General features: G+C 40.6%; 1 pseudogene; it reads right to left on the bottom strand.

Annotated features, from left to right (window-relative positions):
• Positions 1-7,920: 7,920 nt before the first annotated feature.
• On the bottom strand, positions 7,921-8,543 carry LOC102437583 (annotated as a pseudogene).
• Positions 8,544-9,031: the final 488 nt, after the last annotated feature.

Genomic DNA, 9,031 nt, shown 5'->3' with positions numbered 1-9,031 from the left:
GCATGCAAATGTAAAGAATCTATGTAGCCAAATCAAATTTTTTAATTTTTAATTGATTTTTAGAGAGAGAGGAAGGGAGAAAGGCTAGAGATAGAAACATTGATGAGAGAGAAACATCAATTAAACATCAATTTAGCTGCCTCCTGCGCGTCCCCTGCTGGGGATCAAGCCTGCAACCTGGACATGAAACTAGACCACCTTCTTACATCACACACAAGAATAAATTAAAAATGGGTTAAAGACTTAAATGTTAGACTCAAAACCATAAAAATTCTAGAAGAAAACATAGCAGTAAAATCCTGGATATTTCTCAGAGCAATACTTTTTCTGATATATCTCCTTGGGCAAGAGAAACAAAAGAAAAATAATCAAATGAGACTACCTCAAACCAAAAAGATTTTGCACAGCAAAGAAAACCATCAACAAAATAAAAAGAATCCCACTGAGTGGGAGAATAGATTCATCACTGATACATCTGATAAGGGGTTAATTTCCAAAATATATAAAGAACTCATACCACTCAACATAAAGAAGACAAACAATCTAATTAAAAAATGGGCAAAGGACCTGAATAGACACTTCTCCAAAGAGCACATACAGATGGCCAAGAGACAAATGAAAAAATGCTCAAAGTCACCAATCATCAGATAGATGCAAATTAAAACTACAACGAGTTAAAACTGCCAGAATGGCTACCATCAATAATCAATAAATCAACAAACTACTGGTGAGGATGTGAACAAAACGGAACTCTAGTACACTACTGGTGGGAATGCAGACTGGTGCAGCCACTATGAAAAACAGAATGGAATTTCCTCAAAAAATTAAAAATGGAAATGCCATTTGACCCAGTGTCCTCACTTCTGGACATACTAGAGGCCTGGTGCACGAAATATTGTGCACGGGTAGGGTCCCTAGGCCTGGCCAGTGATCAGGGCCGATTGGGGCCTTCCTGCTGTTGGCCAGGGCCTCCCTTCCCTGGCTGCCAGCTGCCAGCCGGGGCCTTCCTTCGTTCCATGCCACCCCCTGGTGGTTAGCGCACATCATAGCGAGCAATCGAACTCCTGGTCTCTCAGTTGAACTCCCAAGGGGACAATTTGCATATTTGGCTTTTATATATATAGATATACTAAGAATCCCGAAACACCAATCAGAAAGAATACATGCACCCTTATGTTCATAGCAATTTTACTTACAATAGCCAAGACCTAAAAAAGCCCAAGTGCCCATCAGTAGATGAGTGGATAAAAAGGCTATGGTACATTTACACAATGGAATACTATGCAGCTGTAAAAAAGAGGGGTCTCTTACCCTTTTCAACAGCATAGATGGACCTGGAGAGTATTATGCTAAGGAAAATAAGCCAGTCAGAGAAAGACAGATATCACATGATCTCGCTTATATGTGGAATCTAATGAGCAAAATAAACTGATGAACAAAATAGGTCTGGGGCATGGATGCATGGAATAGACTGACAGATCTCAGAGGGGAGAGGGATCAGGGGGACAGGAAGAGATTAACCAAAGAACTTGTATGCATGTGGTCACAGACAATAGTGTGGTGAAGGCCTGGGTGGTGCGGGGGCTGGGTGTAGAGGGCTAAGGTGGGGGAAATGGGGGAACTCTATAATACTGTCAACAATTTAAAAAATGAAAAAGATAATATTCAAACATCATTAGGATGAGCCACACTGAGTAACCAGTTTAAGGCGCAGAAGTCAAAAGCTATTTCAAGTCTCCCACTTTGTACCATTTCAGAATAGGATCTATATCCCTTTCTAGAATCTAACATTCTCCTTTTCAGTTGAAATTCATTTTTCCCACATATTTTCAATAGACCTTGGCCATATATATATTAAAATCTTTATTGTTAAAAGTATTACATAAGTCCCCTTTATTCCCCCATTGATCTCTTCTAGTTTGCTCCCGCCTCTCCCAGGCCTTCACCACCCTATGGTCTGTGTCCATGGGTTATGCACATATGCATACAGGTTACCGTATTTTTCCATGTATAAGACACTATTTTTTTCTAAAATGTTAGACTGAAAATCGAGGGGCATCTTATACACGGAAGTCAGCCAGGGAGGGAGCTGATCAGGTGCATAGCTGCCCATACCTTGTCAAACAGGCTTCCTCTCCTCCAATCATGAGCCTCATTGTTACTGACATCAGCTGATGCCATCATTGGAAGTGGAGGTGGAGAGTGTGCAGATGCAACAGGGCCGGAGTGTTCTGAGCCCATAAAGATGTCAAAAAATAAAAAGATAAATACTGGTAAGCGATTGTCTTACTCTGCAAAATTCAAACTGATGTAATCAGCTATGCAAAAGAGCATGGAAATAGAGCTGCAGAGAGACAATTTGGACCTCCTCCCACTGAGTGTATGATCAGACAGTGGAGAAAACAGGAAGAACAACTCCTTAAGATGCCAAAAAAGAAGAAGGCCTTCAGAGGAAAGCCAGCAAAATGGGCAAACTTGGAGCAGAGGCTTAAGACTTGGATTATGGAGTAGTGCCAGAGTGGCTTATGTGCATCAACCAAGCTTATTCAATGTCAGGCAAGAATGTTTGCAAGCAAAATGAACATTGTTGATTTTACAGGAAAGGCAAAATGGTGCTTCAATTTCATGAGGAGAGAAGGGTTGGCCATGAAAATATGAACAAAGTTAGCTCAGAAAATGCCACCAGTTTATGAGGATTATCTCACATGTATAGACAGTGACTCAGAAGACAGCAGTGATACAATAGAAGTTGAAGAATTTGATATGTCTGGAACTAATAGTGATGAAAAAGAGAGCAGTGATGCAACCGAGGCTGAATAAAGTGATATGCTGAGGTTCGAAAGTCTATTCCATGCTTATATGTCTCTGGATCTATTTTGTTCATCAGTTTATTTTGTGTCTTATCTATTATATTTAAAGAGGGAAAACTCCCGGGGGCCAGAAAATCCTCCTGATCCTTGGTTCAATCAGGGGTTTCAAATGCTCTCTGTCAAATGAGTATTGAAAGGTCACCAGTAGCTACCCCAAGGTTTAAAATGCTTAATATTGAAATTCTCCCTCTGACCTGATATTGGAGGGTAGAGGGAGTATCAGAAATAAAAATAATGGACCAGGACTTAGTTTATTTAAAACTGGTTAAAAATAAGTTTGATGCTTTGAATTGTTTTAGGAGAAATCACAAAGATGAGGTTCAGTGGTGGAAGCAAAGAGGTGCACAGGAGAGCTGTAAGTATCCTATCATCTTCATAGCATCTCTCCAGCAGTTAACCCACAAAGCAATATCTTTGTGTGAAAAAAAAATGGTCCTTTTCTCAATATTATTGAGTAAAATCTATCTCATCTTAAAGATTTGTAAGTTGATATGATATCTAAGCAAAAACTGTGGGTTTACTATGAAATATTATCCTGATTTCAGCCAGATTACTACCTCTAAACATTTCTTAGGCAAAAATGCTGCAGCCAGCCCACTTTTGTTCCATGATATAAGTTAAAATTACCTAAACTTTTACAATCCAACACTGCTCTGTTTTCTTTACTGTCCAATTCTAGGGACCCAGGGACACTATGATCATTAAAGTGTTGAAGATTTTAGGTATCCAGGTATCAGTTAAAAGTTATAAAATTTTAAGCCTACACTTACCAAATATAATATACCAAATATAATATAATAAGCACTTTATGTGTTATTTCCTTTTTTAAAAAATATGTTTTTATTCATTTCAGAGAGAGGAAGGGAGAGGGAGAGAAGGAAACATCAATGATGAGAGAGAATCATTGATCGGCTGCCTCCTGCAGGCCCCCACTGGGGATTGAGCCCACAACCCCAGCATGTGCCCTGAGTGGGAATCAAACCATGATCTCCTGAAAAAAGAAAGAAAGAAAAGAAAAAAAAGTGACCTCCTGGTTTATAGGTTGACGCTCAACCACTGAGCCACACCGGCCAGCTGTGTTATTTCCTTTAATACTCACAATAATTAATAATATCTACCTTTGCTATGATTGCCCTGGTTTTATAGATGAGGAAATGAGACATCATGGGAAAATCAGAGGCTGGGAGATCTGGGCTGGAACCACCACCTTCTTCAAACTTCCTGGTGACCTTGGGCAGGTGTCCTTGGGCATTTCACTGGCTCTTCATTTGCAAAGAAACCTCTCTGGGTGGCTTTATTTTAGTTAGTTAGTTAGTTAGTTTATTGGGTTGACATTGGTTAATAGGATCATATAGGTTTCAAGGGTATCTTTCTATGATACATGCTCTGCACATTGCATTCTCTGTCCAACACCCAAAGTCAAATCATCTTCTGTCACCAAATATTTGGCTCTCTTTACCCCTCCCAAGTCCCCTCCTCCCCCCCCCTCTAGTAACCACCATACTGTTTTCTGTGTCTATCAGTTTCAGTTCTATAATCCTGGTGGTTTCTAACATCTAACATTAGATGGCAGTGACTCTAAGCTAACAGCCCTTGTAGGTCCACTGTGCTCCTATTAAGCAGTGGAAAGGAAGCATCTGTGTTACAGAGACTTAGAGATGAAAGGAACATCTTTTACTGCCTTGTGAACTGCTCCAATAGGAGGTTTTATTTCCGGATGACATCCATTTACTACACAAAAGAGAAATGATTACATTGCTTGAGGAAGTACACACAAAATAGCATAGAATTTATGTAGTGGTGAGAGCATGCCATTTGGGTGAGATGGTTGTATTATTAGCATCTAATTACCTTTCCTTGGTAGCTAGAGAATCGTGACTTGTTAATTCTAAGGCCTCTTAGCTCACAAAGGCATGGTTTTAGAGGTGGTATAGGTCTGAAGATACTATTGTGAGAGTGCTATGACTAAGGCATCTCAGACAATACATGTAAATTATTAACTCCAATTCTAAGCACTCTGTTATTATTAAAGTTAGAGTCCATAACTAGGGAATCCAGGTGATGGTGAATGGAGTCAGAGAAAAGGCAGGGCCTACCAATCAGGTCTAAAATTTCCCCAAAACATTTCTGTGCATCTAATAGTATTTATTTGATGGAATATACTTATTTTCCATAAAAAGGATATTTTTGTTTTCTTATCTAATAAATAACTCAGAACATAGCAGACATTCAGTGAAGCTCAAGCTGGTTTGGCTCAGTGGCTAGAGGGTTGCCTGTGGAATGAAGGGTCCCAGGTATGATTCCAGTCAAGGGCACATCTCCAGGTTTCAGGCTCAATCCTCAGTAGGGCGTGCAGGAGGCAGCCAATCAATGATCCTCTCTCATCATTGATCTATCTCCCCCTCTCCCTTTCTCTCTGAAATCAATAAAAATCTATTTTTTAAAAATGGTGTCCCCTCAAAAGATGTATTAAAGCCCTAACCCCCAGTACTTCAGAATGTGACCAAATTTGGAAATTAATAGAGGTAATCAAATTAAAATGAGGTCATTAGGGTGGGCCCTAATCCAATATGACTTATAAAAAGGGGAAATTTGGACCCGGAGACAAATATGCACAAAGGGAAGACTATGCGAAGAGACACAGGTTGAAGATAACCATCGACAAACCAAGGGGAGAGACCGGGAGCAAATTCACCCCTCATGCCTTCAGCGTGAGCACAGCCCTGCTAACGCCTTACCTCCGACTTCTGGCCTCCAGAACTGGGACACAATCAATGTCTGCTGTTCTAAGCCACCCAGCTGTGGGACTTGCTACAGCAGCCCTAGCAACTAATGCAGCTGGGATTTATGACTTTCCTCTCCCACAGTGCGGTCTGCCTTCCTCGGCTGTTTCCCACCCCTAGCTCAATGGGTTGCTTTTCTACGTGAGGAAGCCCAAACCTTAATGAGGGTCTAGATTTTCAGCCAAAACTATGATGCCCTTGGGCATAAAAATCCTGAAAAGGAAAAACCTGAAGCCATTTTATCTTCTCATTCAATGCAATCAGCATTGTGTCCCTGCTGCAAACTTCACTCTGAGTATTAAACAAGTGATGATTAAGGACCCACCACCTAATTCCAGAGAGACGGGTTAGTTTTCTTTGAAAGCAGGAGCCTGACTTACAGCGCAGACTTCAGAGCTTAGGCTCAGCACAACCAGCCTTTGATGTTTCTGTTCTCCTTCGACCCAGAGTGGGGAAAAAAAAAGAAAAAGAAAACGGAAGGGTAGAGTTTAGAGTGACACTATCTCACTCTTCAGGCAGGTTCAGGGTCAACTGACAGCGGACTAGGAAGTCTGAGTCAATCCAACAGCTGAAGCGTCCACAGTCCTTGCTGCCTGACTGTTAATGGCTCCAGCAGGTGCAATAGGAGCAGCCCCAGGTGAGTCATTTTTCTATTGACTCAGGCTCTCCCATTTATGGGTTAGCTGGATCTAGTTATGACTTTTATCAAGAGTGGACAGGGCACATAGACACAGACAACAGTATGTTGATAGCCCCAGGGAAAGGGGGAGCGCGGATGGAAAGAGACTTTACTTTGGGCGATGGGCGCGTGATGCAGTGTGCAGATGATGTTTTGTGGAGTTGTACACTTGAAACCTGTATGGTTTTGTTAGCCAATGTCACCCCAATAAACTAAAAAAAAAAAAAGAAGAAGGGTGGGCAGGGTTGAGCAGAATGGGTGAAAGTGGTCAAAAGGTATAAACTTCCAGTTGTAAACTAAATAAGTTCTGGGGATATAATGATGTAACGTACACATGTTATTTCCTTAGTTAATAATACTGTATTGTATACTTGAAAGTTGCTAGGAGAGTAGATCTCTAAAGTTCTCACAAGGGAAAAAATGTGTAACTGTGTGTGGTGATGGATATTAACTAGACTTACTGCGGTGCCCATTTTGTAATGTATACCTATATTGTGCACCTGAATCTAATATATGTCAATTATACATCGATTTAAAAATAGAAGCATAGTGTAAAAAAAATAGTAAATCCACTACAAAAGGTATACCTGGATCCTGAGTCCAGAGATGTCTTGTTTAAACAAAAAAGGAATGTGTGCTCAAGGATATGACCATCAGCCTGTTGATAAGTAAAGACTGGTATCCTAAAAAGGAAAGAAAAAATAAACTAACGTCTTGATGTGCATTAACCAAACTTGCACACCCTAATTATTTACCAAATCGAGGTTGGAAGTCAGATGTCCAGACAGAGTCCAGTATTCTATTTCTTTTGCCAACTCTTACTCTATAGGCAATACATCATCAGAACACTTTATGTTTTAAAGTAGTCCTGTTGTTGTTGTTGTGTTTTTTTTTATAATTTCCACTACTTTTTCCACCTATTTATTCTTCCCACAAATTTTAGAATTATTTTGTTCCATTCCTTCTAGTTTCTTTTTTTTAGAATCTATTGTTATAGCTGTATCCAGCTATATATAATGTTATTATCTTTTTAAATGGTACATTTAAAACTTTTTTCTATAGCTCCAAAGCTTCATAATTATATTTACTTAAATTCTATCTCTATTATTGGACATTTAAGTTATGTTATCTTTTTCACAATTTAAATAATTCCATAACAAATATCTTCATGCATATAATCTTTTCAAATCGTGGATTATCTCTTTAGAGTAATTTTTCTGAGGTAAAAATTATTGGGTCAAAGAAGTGGGAGCATTTTTAGGGGTTTGGTACAGAATGCCACATTGCTTTAGAAAAAGGTTGTAACAATTTACACTCCCCACTAGTAATGTATACAGATAATACCACCGTTACCCTAGAACTGCCTGTTATATTTTGTGTATTTCAATTGGAAAACAGTTCTACTTTATATTTTTGTTTGACCTGTACTTTTTTGATTACTAGTGATGTTGGACATTTTACCATCTATGAATTATGGATTATTCATGTCCTTTATTCATTTATATGTTGGAGTCATTTTTTCTACTAACTTTGTGAGCGTATGTTTGTTTGGGGTTGTTTTAGGAATTAACAGTCAATTTTATTAGTCTCAGCCCAGAAGTCCATGAGTCTTGAGGACCTCTGTGTAGCTGTCAGTTTTCTTCTCCACATTCTTTTCAGTCTGTTTCCGAGCCTCATGCGCTGCTTTTTCTTCACGAAATGGATCTTGGCCTTTTCCTTCCTCTTCTCCTCCAGAGTGGCTGTAACTGCCTGGTACTTCACAGGCAACCTCCTGAGCCAGGCGCCCTGGGTTGGCAAACTTCTATGTAGCCTTCATATGCACATCCTTGAGGGCAGCAGGAACCACCGTTCGCGTTTTCTTGTCTAAGGGCGGCAGGATCCCATCAAACACCTTGAGGTGGTCCCGGAGACGAGGCCGCCCTGGGCCTTGTGCGACAGCTTGCATTGCAAGGTCCGCCAAAAGATGAGGCTCAGGGAGCCGAAGTGGGAAAGCTTGTGGGTTGGTGTTCATCCGCTGGCGGAGGAAGGTCAAGGACTTCAACTTGTTTTTGTATAAAATCCCAGAAATGTCAAGGCCCTCACAGTGCACAACCACCACCTTCCAACTCAGCAGGATCTGCTTGGCCATGATGGTCACCAGGTGGCCAGGAGACGTCATCGGCCATCGAGCTCTAGGGTCTGGCCCAGCCATCTTCTGCACCGGCCTGGCATAACCAACTTTGTGAGTTCTTGAGTGTTTAGCTCTTTACAATGAATGCTATGGTGTGCCACCCAGAACCCCGTTGAAGATGAGAGCTCTCATTCCCTCACTGCTATGCAGTGTAACTGCCACCATTCTGCAACTGCTTCCCTCTCTGGTTTTCAGGAAAGGGAGCGCCTTGCCTGAGCCCCCTCTCTGGCCCTCCCAAGGATCTGTGCAGTGGAGACCAAATTTCTTGACTTAATTTGAGATGATTCTGAAGGGCCATCTAAGCCTCAGCTGCTGCTGTGTCACCTCTCAGCTTCTCCCAGTCCTGCAACACTCAATCCCTTGTGGATGCTATTTCTAGAACCCTTCCTATTAAATTTTCTTGCAGCTTTATTGAGGCATAATTGACAAATCAAATATTGTAAGATATGTAATTCTTTTACATGTGTATGCATTGTGAAAGGATTCCCCTATCAAGTTAACACATCTCACCTCACATATTTACCTTTTT

Source organism: Myotis lucifugus, unplaced genomic scaffold (assembly GCF_000147115.1).
Source record: "Myotis lucifugus unplaced genomic scaffold, Myoluc2.0 scaffold_58, whole genome shotgun sequence".
Classification (NCBI taxonomy): domain Eukaryota; kingdom Metazoa; phylum Chordata; class Mammalia; order Chiroptera; family Vespertilionidae; genus Myotis; species Myotis lucifugus.
The sequence above is the reverse complement of the archived record's forward strand: the minus strand, read 5'-3'. Positions and strand labels throughout refer to the sequence as shown.